Source organism: Pholcus phalangioides, unplaced genomic scaffold, assembly GCF_987345545.1.
Source record: "Pholcus phalangioides strain wild (caught in Gottingen) unplaced genomic scaffold, Ppha-v1.0 ptg000016l_1, whole genome shotgun sequence".
In the NCBI taxonomy this organism is placed as follows: domain Eukaryota; kingdom Metazoa; phylum Arthropoda; class Arachnida; order Araneae; family Pholcidae; genus Pholcus; species Pholcus phalangioides.
Genome location: NW_028301609.1, coordinates 13232799 through 13255298, shown reverse-complemented (window position 1 = coordinate 13255298; position 22500 = coordinate 13232799). Strand labels below are relative to the sequence as shown.

Below are 22500 nucleotides of genomic sequence, written 5' to 3'. Positions count from 1 at the left end.
GTGTAGTGTTATTAGTTTTGTGAATATCATTCTTCATACACACACACACAACACACACACACGTAAATACTCCCTATTCATATGTGGCCCACACGTAAAAACAAACACTACACAGTCACTAATTACTCTTATTAATTATTATATGTTTCAGCGAGGCTGAAAATTGTATTATTTTTTATATATTTTAAAATTGTTAAATCCCTCATTTGTGGACATTTTCTCTGTTCCCCATGCTCATGAGCGGCAAATAAAATCAAGAAATCAAATTCCAGATTTCTATCATGATCGTGTTTCGACATGAAACTTTGCTTGCTCTCCCTTCCCTAGTCCCTCCTCCTCTTCCCCCCCCCCCCCCGGGGTGAGTCACCATTTTTGCGCGCTTTCATCGAGAGGACATGACGTGGGTATCTGGTGACCCCTCCGCCTCCAATCGGAAGGCCGGGAAAGTTGAAGGTCCAGAGCAAAGCGTATCAATAATTTAATACGCTTTGGTCCAGAGAAAAGTGACAAAGACGAGGCTTCCTTTTTTTTTGGGGACTGAGAGATGTTGAGGTAGGACGTGCTCTCCTGAAGCTACGTGGCCCCCTCGCCACCTACTCCCCCGTAAGTCCGAGCAATCCTCCTGCCCACGACTGAAGAAAAGCTCCCCTCCCTCAACCATCCGGGAGGAAGTTGCGAAAGCCGGTATCACCATGGGTCAGCGGCAGGGCCGTGGCCTTACTACCTGCCAAGATGCCGAGCTCCAGTTCCAGACATTACCAATAAACGACTGAAAAGAGCGACACATCCCGACGAACGGTATCAGCCAGCCACCGGGACATCAGCATGGATCAACAACCCGTGCCGAGCTCTAGTTTCTAGATGTCACCAGTGAAGACGGAAAATTCGGCACTTCATCTATGAGCGACCTGTCAGCTCAGCCACCACCATGGATCCGTCCGTTTCGCTCCAGTGAGTGACACTTGCCTTCCGTCTTCCTGAGACAATTCGCATTCCACGCGAGAATGAGCTGAGATCTTCATCCTCCGTGGGACAGCTCGGTAAAGTACTCTAAATTACCTATCTTTCGGATACACCCCCCCCCCCCACTTTTTGTTGGCTCCGTCATCTGACGATAATGTCCAATCCTGGATCTTCGCTCAAGGATGCCGCCGTTTGCGGTGTGTCCATGTACAGCTATTAATATCTCTGTAATATTCATATTATTCGTTCCAAAAGGGGCCCCTAGAACCAACGGTTCATTTTTTAGAATTAAATTCTTAATTATTGAAATGTTGTCTTGCTTGATTCACTGTATCCTGTCATTTGTTGAGATGGCTTTTCCTTTTTATTCTTGGTAATAATGTAATCTCAGAAACTATAACCTTTCCCCCCTCTTATCACGGCATTCCTCTATTTAAAATTAGGTAATGGTAAACTTAAATATCTAAATAAACTATATAACACTCGTATAAACACCTACTTGATTTCTAGGAATCGATTTTTAAAGGAAGTACAGGTGAAAGAATACTAAATAATCTGATATCACGGAGCCCCTGAAATCTCCAAGAACCCTGGTTAAAAACCACTTCTCTAAATAATCAATAAACAATTAATAGTCATAGCACATTATTTGAATAGAGTTTGTGTGTTTCGGGTGCATAATTTCGGGCAAATTTATGAAAAAGGGTGTTTTCAAAACAAAATTGCGAATTCTAATAATGGTCGAAATATTTCTAAAATTTTATTTCGATTTTTTTTATTCGATATGAAATTGTAAGAAGATATCGCGGAAATTACGGCATTAGAAATATTTCTTATTAAATGGGAATCCCTCTCCAAAACAAGATTTATTCAGTTATTATTGTTCTATTACATTATCAGTAAAAAAAGAAGAGGGAAGAAAATAGAGCGAATAAGAAAGCGGGGGGGGGGGGAAAACTGCGCAGTTATACACAAGCTCAGTTCTACCTGCGCAGGCATAACTGTACAGTTATACCGAATCGAAAAACCATTCTCTTCAGATCGCCTGTGTAGGTCAACTGACGGCCCCTACACACGCTCAGTTATGCCTGTACAGGCCAACTGCGCAGGTATAACTGAGCATGTGTAGGGCCCTTTACTGCTTCATTCAGTTGAACCTACAAACAGGCCGTCTTAAGAGCATCATGGGCCCTCGGGCCAAGTGATTTTTCTGAGGCCCCTTTTCACAGGCGTCTGGGGGGCAAGGTCTTTATTGCTGGGGGGGGGGCACGATGATGATGACGTCAATTCATATACACACATATACATTAGATCTGCCCGCTCCACTTTGCCGCCCCCCCCCCCTCCGTATCTCCGCTCATGCCCCTTTTTTCCTTGAAGTGCCCGGGTGGGCCCATTCGTTAAGACGGCACTGCCTACAAATCTCGAACGTTTAGACGCAGTTTAATACGCAGAATTCTCGAATGCTCATTATGTGTGAGTGGGTATGAATTATTATATTTATCAGTAATGATTAAGAGTGGTGTGTGAGCATGCAATCAGTATAATTGGAATGAAGCCATCTTACTGCTGCATAGGCTTGTAAATCAAATATGAAACAAAAACGGGCGTTGTATCATGTGTATACAGTCTTTAGTTTTTATAATTGCATTTTATTGGTTTGTGTGTGCTGTAGTTTGGAAACATATGGCATCCATATTTGTTATGGACATCTTTTTCCTCAGTCACCTCGCTGTGCATTTTGCCTGTTGTGGCCTTGGATTTGTATTTAAGTGAGGCATTAGGGCGAAATAGGGCCCCACTCCTTTGCTAACTGTGGGAAAAAATTAGAGAAAATAAAATTTAATTTAATCTGCACAGGAAAAATATGAAATCGTGTAAGTTTTGCGGATCCTGGTCAAACTGCAGTAATCGAGACCGAAAATAACCGTATTGACGGAGGGAGTCGTGTAAACGGGGTTCAACTGTAAATAAGTGTGTGATTTCGGGAAATCGTATTTCCCGAAATGATAAATATATATATATGTTTATACAAATCTACAATTTTAGGACCGATCGTCGCCAAATTTTGCATATATACCAAACAGGACCGGGTTTGAAAAACATAGGCTACTTTAAAAGTTCATCAGAACTTGGGCAAATACCCGAAATGGGCAAAAAACCGTCGGGCAACAATGGTCCTGGGCCCCAACAATCACTTTTGGAATGTTCGTTTTGGTTCTCAAACAATGTGTTTCAGACTAGCGTATGCCTTTACAATGGTTTGTCACTTTTTCAATCCTCCCAGTAATTGAAGAAAACCAGGGAAGGCCCCGGATATTTTTGTTAGCAAATGGGTAAAAAATGAAACGGTGAATGGCCTAAAACTCGCCGCCCAAAAACGCGAAAAACCTGTTTGCCGTCAAAACCGCTTCACGCTGTGGGCTAAAAACAGGTTTTTGAGTGATTCGAAAATGGGTGGAGTGGACAGGTTTTCGCAGCGTGTCCGGATCCGGTTCATTTGCATAGTGCACGATTGAGCTCGCGGAACTTGCGTCGGAAAGAATGTTTCGTCGTAGGTGCCGTAAGAGCTCCGATACGAAGAAAACGGGGATGGGGATCTAGGGTTATAAGACGTCCATGAATTATTAAAATTATTAAGGGACTCGGCGACCTCGGAAAGTTGCTCCGGGGTGGGGGGGGGGATGGGTATGCGGCTTCAGCCCTCTAGGTTCCAGTGCCACTGAGATGCTGTATTTTATGAACTTTCAATTAAAATTTTGGGTGTTTATTTTTATTGCACTATGATTATGTTGTCCTAGAGGGGTACCACCCCCCCCCTTTCCCGTGGCAAAACTGAACACATCCATTACTACTAACAAGCTTTAAGCCAATGTTGGCATGTCTGCATTTTGCCAAAGCTTTTTTTCCCGATTTTCGTTTTTATGCTAAAGGAATTTTTTTATCTAACTTAAACCCTGGTCGAGACCCATAGGTTAAGAGCCCCCCTGAATCCAGGGCCGCAACTAGATACTTTGTCATCCGGGGCAAGCCGGCATTTTGGCGCCCCTTGTAATTGTAGAAGAAGCAGTTAAAGGGTGAATTCGGCTTCCCCCTTCTGGTTCAGCGCCCGGGGCACCAGACCCGCCTAGTTGCGGCCCTGCCCCTGACCTATGCCATCGTCGCTGTTCTAAATAATGAGTCAACATATACTCACTCCAAGGAGTAAACGATCTTCGCTGGCGACAACAACGACGAGAAAAAAAAAAAATCAGACACAAACAATGCAATTATACTGCGGAAATGGCGTAGAAGTAAATGCATCAGAGCTATTGTATAAGAGAACGCATAACACTACACTTTATCATGTCCCAGAAAAAATTATTTTCCATTATTATCATTAATAATGGGCGGAGTCGGAAGCCTCAACCCTTTGATTGGAAGTTCGCTCGAAGGGAGGCGGAGGAGACAAACCACAATGATAACATTTACTTAACATAACGATAACACGTGGCTCCTCTTCCCTCTCCGCTCATTTAACTCACTCGCAAGATAGATCAGCATAAATCGAATTTTGATATCTTTCCTCTCAATTCTCTCGGATGCTATCAAAGTTCAATAGTCACCCATATATCCAATAAAATGGCAGGTGAACTTCGGGTGAACCGGTTGAGAAGTATTACAATGCATTAGTTTTTCCATATCGTTTGCGTCCCGTGACTCCAAAACAAATAATTGAATAGTCTATTACTGTATATGTTGTAATTGATTCTTCCCCCCCCCCCACAACGTTTCAAAATAGATAAAAACGTTGTACGTATATAGATATGGTTGACGAATACTAATGAGTAGGGCAAGGGTTTCTATGGCTTCCGCACATTTTTTTATGCATTTTGCATAGTTATGAATTTTTAAGCGATAGAGCACTTTTCATGATCTTTCAGAATTTAAGGCATATTTTGCATATTTGAGCATAATAATGAAGAGGGATTCCCCCCCCACCAAACTTAGCAATTAGCGATTTCAGCAATAATTGGCAATTTTACTTGCCCTTGACCAGTGTTCACCGATTCGCATCTGGATGCGTGATATATTCACGCATAAAAATTCAATTTTACTCCTTCAAATTTTAGGTAATTTTTTTTAATAGCGTTTTTCCCTCACTGCTTGAAAAAAAATATCCTTAAAATTTTGGAAGAGGAGTGAAATTACTCTTAAATTTATATATTTAGAATAACATTGTCCTTGTCATCGTTTTTAGCAACTATTGGCAATTTTATTTATGTGTTATCATTTTTTGACAATGATTAGCGATTTCCTGTAAGTTTCCCGTATTTTTCTAGAGGAAATATGGTCAGCCTATTTTATAGCATATTTTAGGTTTTTACGGCATATATTTGTTTTTTTAGGGCATAAATGAATTTTTTTTATGGAGCTATTCTGTCGGTTTTTAGGTCATAAAAATCCAGGCCCTAGTCAGTGGCTAATTAACTTATTTACAGGGTAGGGATATAGCCCAGCGCTCAAGTTCACAGGGGCGGCAAATATGAGAAATGATTGGCCAAGAATATTAGTAGAATGAGAGAAGAGGGTTGCGGAATTTGTATATATAACCCTCAATAAATCCTGCTCTTCCCACACAGCTAGTTCCCAGTGCTAGGCCAATGAATGACCAAAAAAGTGACCTAGAGAGTTTGCAAGCACGTGAGTGAGCAAAAGAGCGATTCATAACGGGTGCAAGAATGTGAATGGCCAACAGCGCGAGGAACCAGATCAGTGAGTGACCTAGAGCATGTGCAAGCATGTGAATGACCAAAAGAGTGACTTAGAGCATGTGTAAAAGCGTAAATGATCAAAAAAGTGACCCAGCAAGGAACCGTGTTAATGGGCAAACCGAAAGAGGGCTTGTGGTGCCCCAGGGCCGTCATTTCAACTTTTTCCGGGGGGGGGGGGGGGCAAAGTACATGTACTCAATGTATGTATATATATATTCGTATGCCCCATTTTTAGTGTATTTTCAAAGCAGGCCCCCCCCCATCCTCCTGAATGACGGACCTGGCTTGTGCAAGCATGTGAATGACCAAAAGAGTGACGTAGAGCAGCGGTTCTCAACCTTTCTGACTCGCGGAGACCTTTTCAGTGCATGCATAATTTCTATGGAGGAGTCCTTTTCAGTGTATAATTTCTATGGCGGAGCCCTGTTTGACTAGAGGAGCCCTTTTTTGTATATAATTTATATTGTGGAACTCTTTAGGCCACTTTTTTTTATTTTATTTATCAAATTTACGGGTTTATTTTATTTTCCTTGAATACCAGCGGAGCCCCTGAGAAGTATACGGCGCCCCTTGACCTAGAGCATGTGTAAATGTGTAACTGATCAAAAGAGTGACCCAGCAAAGAACCATGTTAGTGTGAGCCTAAAAGAGTGACTTTGAACCACAATTGTACTTGCAGGTGTGTGTGTGGGGAGGCCGAGCGGGTTACAGCCAGGGAGGCGAAATCGAGGGAAGAGTAGCCAAGAAAATTAGACTATAGAATGGGAGAAGGACGGCCGAATTCGCGTAGCCCCACAGGCGGGAAAACCATAAACGCGCGTCTGGCCCTACTAATGAGTATTCCGGCATCTTCTCGTGGGAAAAAATGAACTACAACTACTCATAGCGTAATAAATATGGCTAAAAACATGTAATGGAAGAAATTACAGGGCCAGGTGAAAAATGACTATTTTAAAAAAAAGTAACAAAATTTTCCGAATTTGTTTTTCATAGATGGCGAATACAATGGAAAATGATATCTTAAAAACTCTCATTTGAAAATTCACAATATTTTTTCAAGTAAAAAAAAAAAGAGCTCTTATCATTACAATGCAAATGGGAAAAAACTATGGCGCCACACCCTACCTTATTTACATACCTTTATGCCTAGGTATCCTTTCTAGGAACTTCTCAAATAATTCACAGTGATTGTTTTCCGCCAAGAGCTCGATTCATAAAAATAACAACAGACAAAAGCTATCTCTTGTGGGAAAAAAGGTAAAGAGATCCTCATTATAAAAAAAAGTGGCGATTAATTTCTCGAGAAATTGAATAGACTATTAGTACGTCTAAGACGGTGTCCAACAATTTCGCGAGGAACAGCAAATTTTATTTCGGGTATGAAAGGGCGATTAGGGCGTTTTCTTCAACAGATTGGCTGAGGAGAACGTCAATCTCCTCTGCCAATTTCGCAATAATACAAGATATGAACAAAAAAAAAATTCTAAAACGTTCGCAATTTTCTCTGAAGAACTCTCGGGGACCAGTAGAAACGTCCAAAATAGAAGATTAGGACACCGCATACCGTGTGTTCAAAAGAAAAGAATAAGCTCTGACTATCCTATACGAGCACACACAGTGATGAAATTGGAGTTCACTAAAAAGTATTTAATTTTTGGCAGAATAGACGGTGAAAATAACAAATTTTTTTCAATTCTGAATGCAAGTACGAAGATGTAACTCCAGGGTAATCTTAACACACGGCCTAAGAAGGCGAGATATCTCGTCAATGCCGTTAAGGGGTTAATTTAAATTTAGTGGTGGGGGGGGGGGGAAAGTTAGCACAACCGCCCACAGCACTAAAGTCATCTCAACGCATGGGATCATGTTGGCATATTTCACGGGCCTACTTGATGAGATCTGGGGTTTAGACGGAGTATTCAGAGTTCATAACTCATGTAAAGACTATATACAATTTCGAACGCGTATCCCTTTTGAAACTCAGTGCTTTATAGCGAATTCCAATCTCATCACTGGGAATAACTTTGCCCAGGGTCCATAAAGCTATTGCGATAAACACTATTACGGGGGCACTATATGTATTCATCTCCGGTATTCGGAAATTAACTGTTCTGTTTTAGAGAGCATTTTTGGAACCATTGTTTTAGATGGCATTGTTTAAAGACTTTTAGATGGAACTGTTGAAAGACTTGTAGATGGCCATTGTTGAAAGACTTGTAGATGGCCATTGTTGAAAGACTTGTAGATGGTCATTGTTGAAAGACTTGTAGATGGCCATTGTTGAAAGACTTGTAGATGGCCATTGTTGAAAGACTTGTAGATGGCCATTGTTGAAAGACTTGTAGATGGCCATTGTTGAAAGACTTGTAGATGGCCATTGTTGAAAGATTTCTATTTTACACATCATTGCTTAATACATTTTTTAGAAAGCTTTGCTGAAAGTATGCTGCCGTAATGAAAAATGGCAGCACTAGAAAAATCACACACAACACTAGAAACTCACTCAGACTGTTTTAGGTATAGATACTTTGTGTGTTCCAGACTCATCTCACGAAGCTGGACTGGGAGAGATCTCGGAAACGGGTTAATTCCGGTGGCAGAGACCCAGCGTTAATTCATTCAAAACCAAATGAAAACCATGGTTAAAAAAAAAGAAAGTTGTCATGAAGAGCATTGCTGAAAGGGGAAAAAAAACTCCATTATGATGAAATATTGTAGCATGGCCTTCGTCATAAAAACCTCGAAATTATCGCGAATAGCAAGCATTCTTTTGGATTGTTTGATCGAGTAGAGAAGTAATTTTCAAAAGATGTTCCTGGGGTGCAAAATATTGCTTTAGGGGTCCCGGGGATACACTTCAGAACAAAGAAATTGGAGTCGAAATACAGGTGTCATATCGTTGCTAACGAGCGACTATCTACGGCAGTGTTTTTTCAAAGTGAAAAAACGTCCCGGCTCCTGAGGGCATCGCCAACCTTTGTCAAGGGCGTTGTGGCAAGGACATTGTCTGTTCCGTGCTACGAAGCGGTCCCTACTTAGATAATAAATTATCGCGGAAGTCTCGGCAAATTTCAAAGCATCGTATTATTTCACCCCATCTGTAGTATAGCATGATGTATATTTTATATTTTCCAAACGCGAACACAGGAAGTGGTACATCCGAACCCCCAAAGGGCCTGTTTCAGCCTCAAGGGAATAATCGCTGGATAGTTCTTTAACACTACAACTACCGGAGAGGTCTTTTTGACAGCAATTGCAAAAATACATGGCACAGCTGTAAATATGGATTTATTTTGGATTAAAACAATTGGCATAAGAACTAGGGTTGCCAGTCTTGAAAAATTTTCGTATGGAAGTTTTGGGGGGGGGGGGTGCCCTACCCGTGAAAAAAATCTTATGTTTATATTTTTCGAATTTATATCACGCATTATTCGTGGATTTCAATAATTCAAGTCATAAGTTTTCAAGAACTATTTCACAATCAATGGGTGAATTTCTTAATCTCTCCCCCCCCCCAGCTGGATAGACTAAAAAAAACTTTGATTTTGAAGCAAACGCTTAATATGTTTTTGTACAATTCTAATTTGCAAACAAAAGAACAATGTCGAATCCCAAAATTAAAAAAAAATCAAATTAAAAACAAAAAAAGAAATCAAGATATAATACGATGTTTCTCAGCCTATGGTCCGTGGACCCCCGGGGGTTCATGAGTAGTTTGTAAGGGGGTCCACGTGATCATTTTCATTTATACTGCCATTGCATGAATATCAGTTTGTGGTATGACATTGCAATTTATTCAATTTTTCTTATACGAAAATTAAAAAAAAAATTTATATGCAAATTAATAAAAAAAAGCACAATAGATATTACGCTTTATGGGAGAGGGGGGCGTGTGAATTGACTTTCTGACGCTAAAGGGGGTGGGGTCCGCTGTACATTCACCTTTATTAAAAGGGATCCGCGACATCAAATAGGTTGTGGGAAACAATAATATAATATATATGATCTGAATATAAATATATATTTAAAATATACATAATACAAATAAAAATACAACGCCACAACAGGCAAGATGCCCAACGAGGTGGCTGAGAAAAATATGCCCATAAAAATATGGATGTCATATATTTCAAAAATACAGCAACCCAATTAAAAATGCAATTAACAAAAATTATAAACTATAATTGATATAGTAATGCAAATAATTGCATTACCGAAAAGGAAACAGATGTTGGGACTTCGCAGAGAAATAAAAGCGTACAGCGATCACTTAGCCATTAGAACATGAATCTTCGATTCACAATGTTTTATACAAATACAACGCCACAACAGGCAAATTGCCCAACGAGGTGGCTGACTTAAGAACATCATGGATCCCCGAGCCCTACCTACTACTGCTACACCACACATACACCCCGCCCACACAACCCCCCACGAATCAGTACATGCGGGAATGTGCGTGTACGTGTAGTGAAACCTGACGTGAAGTTTTTGTTTCTCTGTGAAGGTTGTTAGGTTGAAGGTTGCTTACGTCATCAACCACCCCTTTTTGAAGATATGAAATATTCTAAGCTGCTGACGAAATTTTGCTGACGGGGGGAGGGGGGGGGGTCAGTGTTTTGCTGACTTTTGCTGACACGGGGGAGGGGGGTCAAAAATGGCTGAAAATCTCCTTGCTTACGTAATACTAATGTATACTATAATGTATTTTAAATTTTTCCGCAAGCTTCCGAAGTAAGCTTTTTCCGAAGTAAAAAATTATAGGTTGTAATATTCGTCCCTTTCTTTAGGTATGGTCGTGCTATCTTTATTGCGTGTTCTGGAAGAGTTACATCATTGCGGGACGTAAATACATCTTTTTTTAAGATAACAGAAAAACCGTAGCGCACACATGTTTAGAATCAACATCAACAGTCATCTCTAGAACTTGATTCTAAATTTTTCCATCTTATTAGTAAAGCCCGGATTATAGGCGATAAAAAAGTGGCAAAATATGCTCTAAAAATATGCACTCAAACATGCAAAAATAAGCACTTAAAATACTAAATGTGCGCTTAAAATACTAAATGTGCGCTTAAAATACTAAATGTGCGCTTAAAATACGAAAATCTGCACTTAAAATACTAAATGTGCGCTTAAAATACTAAATGTGCGCTTAAAAATACGAAAATCTGCACTTAAAAGGCCAAAATATGCACTGAAAAATCCCAAATATGCATTAAACACCCCAGATTATGCATTAGAAATCTTAAAAAAGTCAAAAATTCCGAAATATGTATAAAAAATGCGAAAATATGCATTAAAAAAATCACCATGCAAAAAAAAAAAAGCAGATGTGTTTTTAAAATGCATCTTTTCTATTTTCTTAGTGCATATGAATTCATATACAAAAAAAAATACCGCATATGCAAATAATATCTTCTACATATTTTTTATTCTGGAATAGCAGTAAAAAAGAATTTCGACACATATATTTCTATAAAGAATTTAACACATATCTCTAGAAATAGCCTAAGGCCGGTATTACACTATAAAAGTTTGATAAAATTTCTTTTACGAAACTTAAAAAACCAGCCAATAAAGCTCATAGTTACATTCGAGCAAATGTAACCGATCATACAGCTTATCGTAGTATTTTCCAAGTTTTATACAAGGACTTCCACAAAACTTTCATAGCTTATAATAGCTTTATTATAGCTTTATAACTTTTTGTAGCCCGGCCTTACAATAAAACGGTTAATATCGTAAACTACTTTATAAATATGTATTAATTCACTAAATTTCACCTGCGGGGGGGTTGGGGGAAGCCGATGTTACGAAAATATTAAGAACAATATTTGTTTGAAAACATAAAAAAAAAAAAATTGAGTGAGCTTAAATAAACCTTCAAAAATATGCACCTATACTAAAATTCTTTGATTTCATGCATTTATATGCATTAATGCTCAAAAATGCCAAAATATGCAAATGCATGTGCACATATGCATTTGCATATAATCCGGGCTCTACTTATTAGCCGTATATTGAAGGGGGTTTACATCTTCTTAGCATGACTTACAGGTTTAGTTCGACTATTACCGATTTGCTGCAGTAGATTTACGTCAAACACCCCCTTTCAGATATTTCATAATTTCACTGAATCTATTTCTACCCATGGTCTCGGTGAAAATTGGTATCCCTCCCACCCCCAAGGTTTTATACCACCGATCACCAGCAGAAGAAGAAGACTTTGCTTTGAGGTGCATAAGGGGTCATTAAAGTATTACGTCCGCATTGAGGGGGAGGGTTTCGGATTTTCTGACTTTTGATGACAAGGGGAAGGGGGGGGGGGGGGTTTAAAGGTTGCTTACGTCATCAATCACCCTTTTTGAAGAAGATACGAAATATTCTAAGCTGCTGACGAAATTTTGCTGACAAGGGGGGGAGGGTCAAAAATGGCTAAAAATCTGCTTACGTAAGGGGCCATTCAAGTATTACGTCAACATCGATGGGGAGGGGAAAGGGGGGTTTCCGATTTGCTTACTTTTGATGACAGAGGGGAGGAGTGAAGTGTAATGATTGAATGATTTATCGTTGTAGGCCTGTTGCTCCCCGTGGCGAGACTTTTTAATGGGGAGATCAGCTCGCATTTTCGCGAACCACAGGAAACCAACTTCACAGCCGATAACCGGTGGGGTTCGAACCCGGATCCTCGCGATGCGAGTCCCTCATTATGACCACTCGACCACCACAGCGGCAGTAAACTCAATTCCTTTGGGAAAACGCCACACAAAACCGTCGAAAAATTGTCGTTATATCCGAGTTCTTTGCATTTTATCGACGTTATAAGCACGGGGGGGGGAGGTCATTACAGGCCCGTCATTTGGGGGGGGGGGTTAATGACGTCGATAAAATGCAAAGAGCTCGGATATAACGACAATTTTTCGACACTTTTCGTCTTGCTTTTGAAAATACACTAAAAATGGTATATATACACAAATATAAATGTATATATACACATGCATTGAGTACATGTTCTTTGCCCCCCCCCCCCCTGGAAAAAGTTGAAATGACGGCCGTGGGGCTCATTACCATTATCCTCTAAATGAATCGGTCGAGACCGGCCATTTCTGACGTTATAGCCGAGATGTCGTTACCAACGAGATCGTTATATTACCGAGTTTGTGCACATTACATAAGAGGAAGAGGTTAATATCAAAAGAGAAATATGATGAAAGAACCGAAAGAGGAGGACTGACAGGCTGGAATCAAATTATTAAAAAAGGTAAGACAATAAATAAGAAGATAAGATAATTGCAGAGAAGATAAGACAATACGGAATTAATAGAGGAAAAAAGATATTAAATCTCATTTTGGATATCGATTAATTTCGAAATCATCGCAAAAGAAACGTCTTGAACGTCACTTCCGTGTAAATCCAGTTCTACGACAACAGAGGCGGATTTATGGTTTCGCCACCTGTGGTATACACAAATCCCCTCCCCCCCCCCCTCCTCTAGTACTACAGTCGAATCCCGTTATAACGAACGCCAACTGACCGGAGGAATCACTTCGTTAAAACGAAATTTCGTTATAAAGGAATTCTAGGTTACCTATAAAAAAAAAATAGCATTGTTCCTATGTAAACTTATTTGGGGGGATTTAAAAAAAAAGTGTTCGTTAAAACGAGATTTTCGCTATAACGGTATTCGTTAAAACGGGATTCGACTGTAATCTATAATCATAGGCAGAGATAGACTTTAAAGACTCGGGGGGGGGGGGGAGCGATACAAGGATGATGATGTTAATTCATATATACACATATACATTAGATCAGTCGACTCCTTCTTTGACGCTGGGGGAGGCAATCCCCCCCTCCCCATGTTTATAATTCTCTCGACAACTCATTCCACAAATTTGCTATAGCCCGCTTACTTCGGTCTCCCATCGACCTCGTTCCTTCCTCTCTAGGTCACTCTTTTGGCCACCCTCATGCTTACACACACACCCTGTAGATCAGTGGTTCTCAACCTTTGTAAGCCCGCGGCCCGGTAAATCTCTTTTGTGTAAGTGAAAGGCCCGGCCGTACACACAACTAACGAGAAATTAATGGGGAAAATTAAACTGCTAATCATTCTCGCGGCCCGGGGTGACTAGTATCAGGGCCCGGCGGTTGAGAAATACTGCTGTAGATGACTCTTTTGCTCTCTAAGTCATTCATTCACATGCTCTAGGCAGGACCCCGACTAGGGGTTCGGGACGTTGAATCGGGAAGGGGGGCGCCGAGTTTATTGTTTTTCCGTTCAAATTTAAAGGGGGGAGGAGGGGCGTCAATATTAACATTTCTTTCAATTTCAAAGCAGGTTGATTACAATTCAAGTTCCCGTGTACTCTATGAATAGTTTTTCCTCGTCCGAAAACAGCTGAATTTTCAGGATATCCTAATGGGACCATGGGAAAGAAAGATTAAAAAAAAAATAGTTCAATTTTCGACCACCATGTGAAACGGCGGCGCTTTTTTGTTCTCTCATGACTACTCGGACCCACGTAGCGCGCCCATTTTGGTGGACGCATTCCATTGAAACTTCGTATATACGCTATATGGACCATGGAAAAAAGGAAAATGCAATAAAATGCGCCTCTTTTTCACCTGGTGGTCAAAAATTTAACTATTTTTTATCTCTCTCTCTTTCTTTCTCTCCTAGGGTCTCATTAAGATATCCTGAAAGTTTAGCTGTGTTCGGATGAGTATAGTTTTTGAGGGAAAAACTATCCAAAGAGTACGAGAACCTTGATTATAATCAAACGCCCTGTATTTTCAATAAAAAAAAATATCTCGCGGTGGCAGCGCCCATGCCCGCCGCCACAGGCGTACTTACAAGAATGGGATTAGTAGGCTAGAGTCCAGTGCAATGATTGGTCAATTAGTAGAATGAGAGGAGGATGGCAAAGTTCGTATGCACCCCATCGGCAGTAAAACTATAAATCCGTCGCTGGCTTAGAGAGCGAGGGTTCAGTGAGTCACCAAACAAGTGACCTAAAGAGTTCGAAAAAGTGTAGGTGATCAAAAGAGTGACCTCAGAGCGAAGGACCATGTCAGTGAATGACCAAAAGAGTGACCTCAGAGCGAAGGACCATGCCAGTGAATGACCAAAAGAGTGCCCTAGAGCAGTGATTCTCAAACAGTGGGCCACGACAGAAAATGAAGTAGAAAGGGGACCATGACAGGTGGTTTGGAGGACCACAGAAAGTTGAGAAGAAAAATTAAGGTACGAAGAAATAAAGCTTTTATATTAGTGACTACACACTTACAGAATCCAGGAAAACCACCCGTAAAACCAGAGCCATCTTACGGCATAGACCAACACTGACCTCACTCCCTTACATGTTGCAGCAGGTTCCCTAGGATGAGAGGTCTTTCGCCGGCCCCTTGGCTGAATTTTTCACGGGTCTCTCTGTATTAAATTTATAGGGTGAAAAAACAAAAAATGAGGGCCCTGGACTGCAGCTCTGTCAGTCCCACTCTTGTGAGGGGGACCCATGCCCGGGGGTCTCATGTCCATAAGAGACCCGACATCATGAGATTTCGTATATTACTTTTGTATAATAATTTTTTCGTATAGGAATTTCGAAAATAAGTAGTAAATGTAGGCTGTTACTTCCAGCTAAGTATGGGACTACCATAACGTTATTTTGCCTATGGGGGGACCCCATGACGTTGAGACGGCCCTCACTAGAACTCAGACTAGTGGGTAGCTCGATAAATTCTAGCCCAATGACAGGGGGAGCCACGAGGAAAAAACAAATATGGTCATAAAGGGGGGCACTGGACAAATTTATTGGGAGGGAGCTAAAATTTTCCTCGGCCCAACCCCTTCAACCTCCGTTCCGGCGCCCAGGGGCAGCTCGAGAAAAAAAAAATTCTATTCGTGCGGGATCCATTTTCGGCACCCTCTACACCAGGGCCGTAAATAAAATTTTTGCCGGAGACGGAAAACATTATTTTGCCACCCACCCCCCCCCCGTAACGATAACTTTATAACGGTTTTCTCCCATCTAAAATTGCCACCCCCCCCCCGCTAAATTTTTCCGCCCGGGGCAGTTGCCCCCCCCTCCCTCTAGTTCCGGCCCTACTCCCGACCACATTTTTTTTTTTTTGTTAACAAAGCTTCTTTTCCGCCTTTTCGACTCGGATTTGGCGCCCCCTCCTACAGCGGCGACCCTTCAAAAGATCCGCTCCTGCCCATGCCTTGTCAATAGCCTGTGCGGTGAACGGCCTAAACCTAAAAATGAAGGAAAAAGTGCCCATGCCTGCCCGGGCAACTCCAAAAGATATGCGAGTCCACCCGTGACCTACGTGAGTGACTTTCGATGTTACTTTCGAAGGTCACGGTCCACCTGGGTAGGCCAAGGTCACGGTCCACCTGTGTAGGCCAAGGTCACGGCCACGACATCCAGTGCCGTCTGAACGCATGGGCCCATCCGGTCACGACCCGGGGGCCTCACAAAATTGAGATCCAGTTCAAATTTTCTAGAATTTACAAGGTAGGGCCTCAGTAAAACCACTTGGCCCGGGGGTACATGATGCTCTTAAGACGGTTTCCCGGGGGGGAGGGGCCTTGGGGGTGGGGAGGCGACGCGACACTGCTAAAAGATTGGTGCCAGTCCCTCTCCCCACACAGTGTAAACAAGAAGGGGTTCGGTACACGTGATGGTGAGAATAACTGCAAATGGATTAATAAGAAAAAAGAAAAAAGGGGGGGGCTTACCTTCGGGCAACACAAATGATATCGGTGATCACACAAAAAAAATCACTTCAACTCACTAAAATTAATTAAAAATCCGAAATATTCGGTAACGAGTCACTTTTAGTCGCCGGACACACGCGCGCCTTCATAGAACGGGGAAAATTCCCTTTCGGTAGAGTCAGTGCATTTGTTTATTCTTTCTTCGGAGATAGGAGATAGAACTTGTGAGAGACAGCGCCATCTATTATTGGAAACGGTAAATCCGCGCGTCTCGTGTATAATCACTTCTGTTCCGGGATTCCACGAATATTTTATTTGTTGAATTATTGTGGACTCGATAACGGACAATTGGGGCCGTAACTAGGGCTGGGGCAACCGAGGCACTCTGCCCAGGGCCCCCCTCACTCTTATATTTATATAAGATAATTATTTTCAAAAAAAAAAAAAAAAAAGAGCATTCAGAAAGGGGAGCCCTTTCCCCCCACGTACATTCACTCACCTTATACACATACATTACTCCCGTGTCTGTCCCTTCATCGGGGGGTCCCCCAAGGGGCCCCAGCCTGTTTGTTGGGTAATGTCCCGCTTTAAGGGCCAGTCACCATCGAAAAATTCTGAGTCTGGTCTGGACTGCCTCCATTCGGAATAAGAAAAATTGTTTGGTGTTGGTGGTGGTCTGGACTGCCCAGGGGCCCCGAGCAGAATGGGGCCTCACAAATAATGTACATTTATTTTACATAATTTTTTCTTCTTTTAAGGGTCCCCAAGAAAATGTCTGCCCCGGGGCCCCCGAGAAGGCACGCTACGGTCCTGTGGACAACCATCAGTGGCGTATTTATGGGGGGGGGGGAAGGGGCTTTGTTAAAGCCCAGGACAAAGTTTGAGGGATCAGCAGGGCCGTCTTAAGAGTATCATGGGGGCCCCCAAACCAAGTGGTTTTTCGGAGGCCCTACCTGGTAAATCCTACAAAATTTCAACCGGATCTCATTTTTGTGAGAACCCTCTTCTCTTGAGGTGCCCGGGAGGGGCCCATGCGTTAAGACGGCACTGGGAATCAGTGGCCGAGAAAATTAGTAAAATGGGAGAAGGGCGACACAAAATTTTTATTACCCTAAATACATGTCCCCCCCTCCCCCAAATCCTGGAGCAGAAGCACTAGTGCCAAAATCCCTTTTTTTCAACAATTCTTGCACTCGTGTAGCAAAATACAGTCGAATCCCGTTATAACGAACTCCAAGAAACGGGTGAAATCACTTCGTTGAAAAGAAAAATTTCGTTGTAAAGGAATTCCACATATTTGCATTGTTTCTGTGTAAACTTATCTGGGGGGGATTAGAAAAGTGTTCGTTAAAACGAGATTTTCGCTATAACGGTATTCGTTAAAACGGGATTCGACTGTGTTTTCAAATTTTGCGCCACAGAAACAAATAGTTTCAACAATGCTTTAATTTCTACAACTAATCTTCTTTTTTTTTTTCGACAATGGCTGCTGTTCTCTTATAAAGACAAAGCTCTTCAAGAATGCTTTTTCAGTGTTTTCGCTCTCTGCAAACAAACACTTTCAAATCAGCTTTTACGGAAACAATGTTTTTTGTTAAACACTTTTGACTAAAACCTTTGGTTTTTTGTCATTTGCACCTATATAGCAAAAAATATTTTCAACAATGGTCTTTGCATTCCACCACGTTCAACTTGAGGGTCGAGTTCGAAGTGTTGTTGAGCAAACATTTTCAACAATATTTGCAACTTCTTTGCAAACGAACAATTTCAGCAACGCTCAGTAATTGCAAAAATACACTTTCGATTATATATATATTAAACAGAAACAAAATTTATTTAACAATGCTCTCTGGATTTGAAAACATTCAACAAAAATGTTCTCTCTCTCTCTCTCTCTCTAGATACCGAAATTTTAAAATGCTCTGGATATAAAAACCTTCAACAGTGCTGCTCTGTAGACAACAAAAAATTACAACAATGCTCTCTGCACACAGTAACTTTCAATACTCGCTCATAGGCGAGATAGACGTGAAAGTCTGGGGAGGGGGGGGGCATGATGATTATGTCGATTAATATATACGCATATGCATTGGATCAGTCGGCTCTACATTTGACGCTGCACACCCCTGCCTCCTCCATCTCCGCCCATGTAACTCTCTGGACGCAAAAACTTTCAACAATGCTCTCTAGTCGCAAACACTTTCGACAATGCTCTCTAGTCACAAACACTTTCCGACAATGCTCTCTAGCCACAAACACTTTCGACAATGCTCTCTAGTCACAAACACTTTCCGACAATGCTCTCTAGCCACAAACACTTTCCAACAATGCTCTCTAGTCACAAAACCTTTCAACAATTCTCGATAAACATAAAAATTTTCAACAATGCTCTCTCCCTTCTCTGGATACAAAATTTCCAACAATGCTCTCTCAAAAATTTTCAACAATGCTCTCTCCCTCTCTGGATACAAAATTTCCAACAATGCTCCTCTCTCCCTCTCTCGATACAAAATTTCCAACAATGCTCCTCTCTCCCTCTCTCGATACAAAATTTCCAACAATGCTCCTCTCTCTCCCTCTCTGGATACAAAACTTCCAACAATGCTCTGGGTACAAAAACTTTTAACAATGCTCTTTCGACACAAAACAATGCAACAATGCTCTCATGACGCAAAAAAAACTTGCAACAATGCTCTCAAGGCGCAAAAAAAACAAAAAAAACTTGCAACAATTCTCAAGAATGCAAAAAGGCCCATTTCACGCGGACTGATACATTCGTCTGCTCCCGTCGTCATCCAATGAAGAGGGTTTCTCGGTGGTGGGGAGAATGTCCTCATGCGACGATCCCATTGGTTCCCCGAAAAAGGTCAGGAACGTGGGAATTTCGAAAGCATAAACTACAGGCCTTGAAAATTACCAACTGTTTACACCAAAAAAACAAAGGTGTTCAACCTTCAGGAGAAAGCAGGCCACTTGATTGGTTTGAAAACGTGCCGCACGCTACTTCACTGATCGGGAAGTGTGCCGTATGCTCCTTAAGTGATCTGGAAGTGTGTCACGAGTGACTGATGGGATCTGAAAGTGTGCCGCGAGTCACTGATATGCTCTGTAAGTGCGCCACGAACCACCGATGCGATCTGAAAGTGTTCCACGGGCCACTGAATGGATCTAGAAGTGTGCTGTGATCTGGAAGTGTGTCGCATACTACTTGAATGATCTGGAAGTGTGCCGTGAGTCACCGATGTGATGTAGAATTGTTCCACGGGCCACTGAAGGGATCTAGAAGTGCGCTGCGAACCACCGATGTGTTCTGGAAGTGCCAATCATATATTGCTGTCCCGCCTCTAGAGGCATACAGCGGGTGATCTAGAAGTGTGCCACGGGCCATCGATGTGATCTGGAATTGTGCCTTACACTACTTAAATGATCTGGAAGTGTGTCGCACACTACTTGAGTGATCTGGAAATGTGATGCGAGTTACCGATGTGATTTGGAAATGAGCCACATGCTACTTAAGTGATCTGGAAGTGTGCCGCGAGTCACTGATATGCTCTGTAAGCGCACCGCGAACCCCCGATGTGATCTGGAAGTGTTCCACGGGCCACTGAAGGGATCGATAAGTGTGCCGCGGGCCACCAATGTCATCTGGAATTGTACCTTACGCTACTTAAATGATCTGGAAGCGTCTCATACTACTTGAGTGATCTGGAAGTGTGCCTATGGGCGTCGAAGTGACATGGAAGTGTGCAGGCGAGCCACCGATGTGATCTGGAAGTGTGCCGTGGGCCACAGAAGTGATCTAGAAGTGTTCCACGGACCACTGAAGGAATCTAAGTGTGCCGTCGGCCACCGATGTGATCTGGAATTGTACCTTAAGCTACTTTAATGATCTGGAAGCGTGTCGCATACTACTTGAGTGATCTGGAAGTGGGCCAATGGCCAGAAAGTGACATGCAAGTGCGCCACGGGCCACCGATGTGATCTGGAAGTGTGCCTTATTATACTTAAGTGATCTAGAAGTGTTCCACGGGCCACTGAAGGATCTATAAGTGTGCCGCGGGCCACTGATGGGATCTGGAATTGCACCTTAAGCTACTTAAATGATCTGGAAGTGTGCCGATGGCCGTCGAAGTGAAATGGAAGTGTGCCGCGGGCCACCGATGTGATCTGTAAGTGTGCCGCGGGCCACCGATGTGATCTGTAAGTGTACCGCGAGCCACCGAAATGATCCGGAAGTGTGCCTTGTGATACTTAAGTGATCCCGGAAGTGTGCCGCATACTGCTTAAACGCACATGTAACTCGTACACATTGAAATTGTGCCGCATGCTACTTGAGTAATCTGGAAGTCGAGTCACTGATGCGATCTGGAACTGTACCACGGGTCTCTCAAGTGCTACGGAACTGTGCCACGGTGATATGAAAATGTGCCGCGGGACATGACACGGGGCCTCTCAAGTCATGTGGAATTGCACCGCGGATCACTTAAATGATCTGGAAAATCTTTGATTAGTTCATTTTTACAAAATTAGGGTCGAGTTCACGGGCCACATCAGATGACTCCGAAGGCCACATTTGGCCCTTGGGTATGGGTTGAAAAAAAGCATGTGTATATGGTTTACACCAAAAACGAGTCAACCGATTCATGTGTTTTTCCTCATAGAAAAGTACTAAAAAATCATAATATAAACGTGAATCGTCTCAAAATCAAACCAAAACTAAAAAAAACCGAAGTCTTTTCAAACTCGATGACAAATTCAATTATTTTTCTCCTTTTTTTTTGAATTTTGTTTGTAAACAAATCTTTCATTCTTAAGATGGGTTTTTTTTACTCACCTTGACCTTCTCCTGTAAAAAAGCGATCTCCCCGCTGACCATTCGCTCGTCCCGGACGATCTCCTTGAAGATGTTGTTGAGGCGGACGCCGGCGATCTCTGTCTGCTGATGGATTGATTGTCTGTCACTACTTCCAATGGGTGAAATTCCCCTCCCCCCTCCTGATCGTCGCGGAGGGATAGTGCGCGTAAGTCACTTATTATGCAAATTTCCGCCTCCGTGTCAGTCAATAAACTCCGGATATTTTCCAGAAAATGATTTTTTTATCATTTTTATTCTTTTAGACTCTGAATATTTCCGGGAAATGTTGGAAAAATGCCCTGCACTATTTTTTTCTTGCGCGTAGTTATATGTCTCCAGATTAGTTTCACGCGACCGTGATGCGGTAAAGTTTCTGCGATGGGGTCTTGATGTTTGGTTACTTATCGCTGAATCGGATCGGTGAACGATGTCGCTTGCGCGGGACATGTGCACCCCCCCCCCACTCCCCCAGGCCCGTAACTAAGCTGGGGAAACCAGGGCCGAGAGAGAATAATAAGTTTACACATAACGATTACCCTTTCAAGAAGGACCCGAAAGAAAAGTCTCTGTCCCCCCAGGGGCCCGAGAAGGCACGGCCCTGCACCCCCTCTCCTTTAATGGACGAGGAGGCAGAGAGAGGTGACAGATATAGAAATCAGCGCGGAGGCTGAGGATCAGGCTTAGAACAAGAGTGCTCAACCTTCAGGAGAGTGCGGGCAAAGCCGCAACTAGGGGGGGAGCAGACGTGTCGGCCCCGGCCCCGTGAGTGATGTGGAACTATGCCGTGGGGTCATTTATATCACATTTGGCCAACGGACCATGGGTTTAGCAAATATGGCTTAGAACTTGCGGTGGGCGGCAACAGTGATGTTTTTGAGAACCCTACCTGGCTAGAAATGCTTACCGTGACCAATTGCATTTTCGCTTACCCTCGAAAACTTTAATCGGATCTTATTTTTATGAGGCCTCCTCTACTTTTGAGAGGGGCCCAGGGCTGTGCCCTGGTAAGCCCACCCGTTAAGACGGCAATGCTCGGCAAACGCGAATTTATTTAGGGTTATACAAATTCTACCCCCCCCCCCCCTCTCCCATTCAACTAATTTTTCCCGGCCACTCATTCTTCAAATTTGCCGCCCTGGGCTATTACCCGCTAAGCCCCCCCCCCCTACGTAAATACGCCACTGGACATAATATATATATA

General features: G+C 42.4%; 1 protein-coding gene across 1 annotated transcript in view; it reads right to left on the bottom strand.

The window, feature by feature from the left end:
* Positions 1–21376, bottom strand: part of LOC149075090 (uncharacterized) — a 61262-nt gene extending 39886 nt beyond the window's left edge. The window contains exon 1 of the mRNA XM_089245655.1: positions 21279–21376. The gene's annotated coding sequence lies outside the window, so the exon portion shown is untranslated. The remainder of the gene's footprint in view (positions 1–21278) is intronic.
* Positions 21377–22500: the final 1124 nt, after the last annotated feature.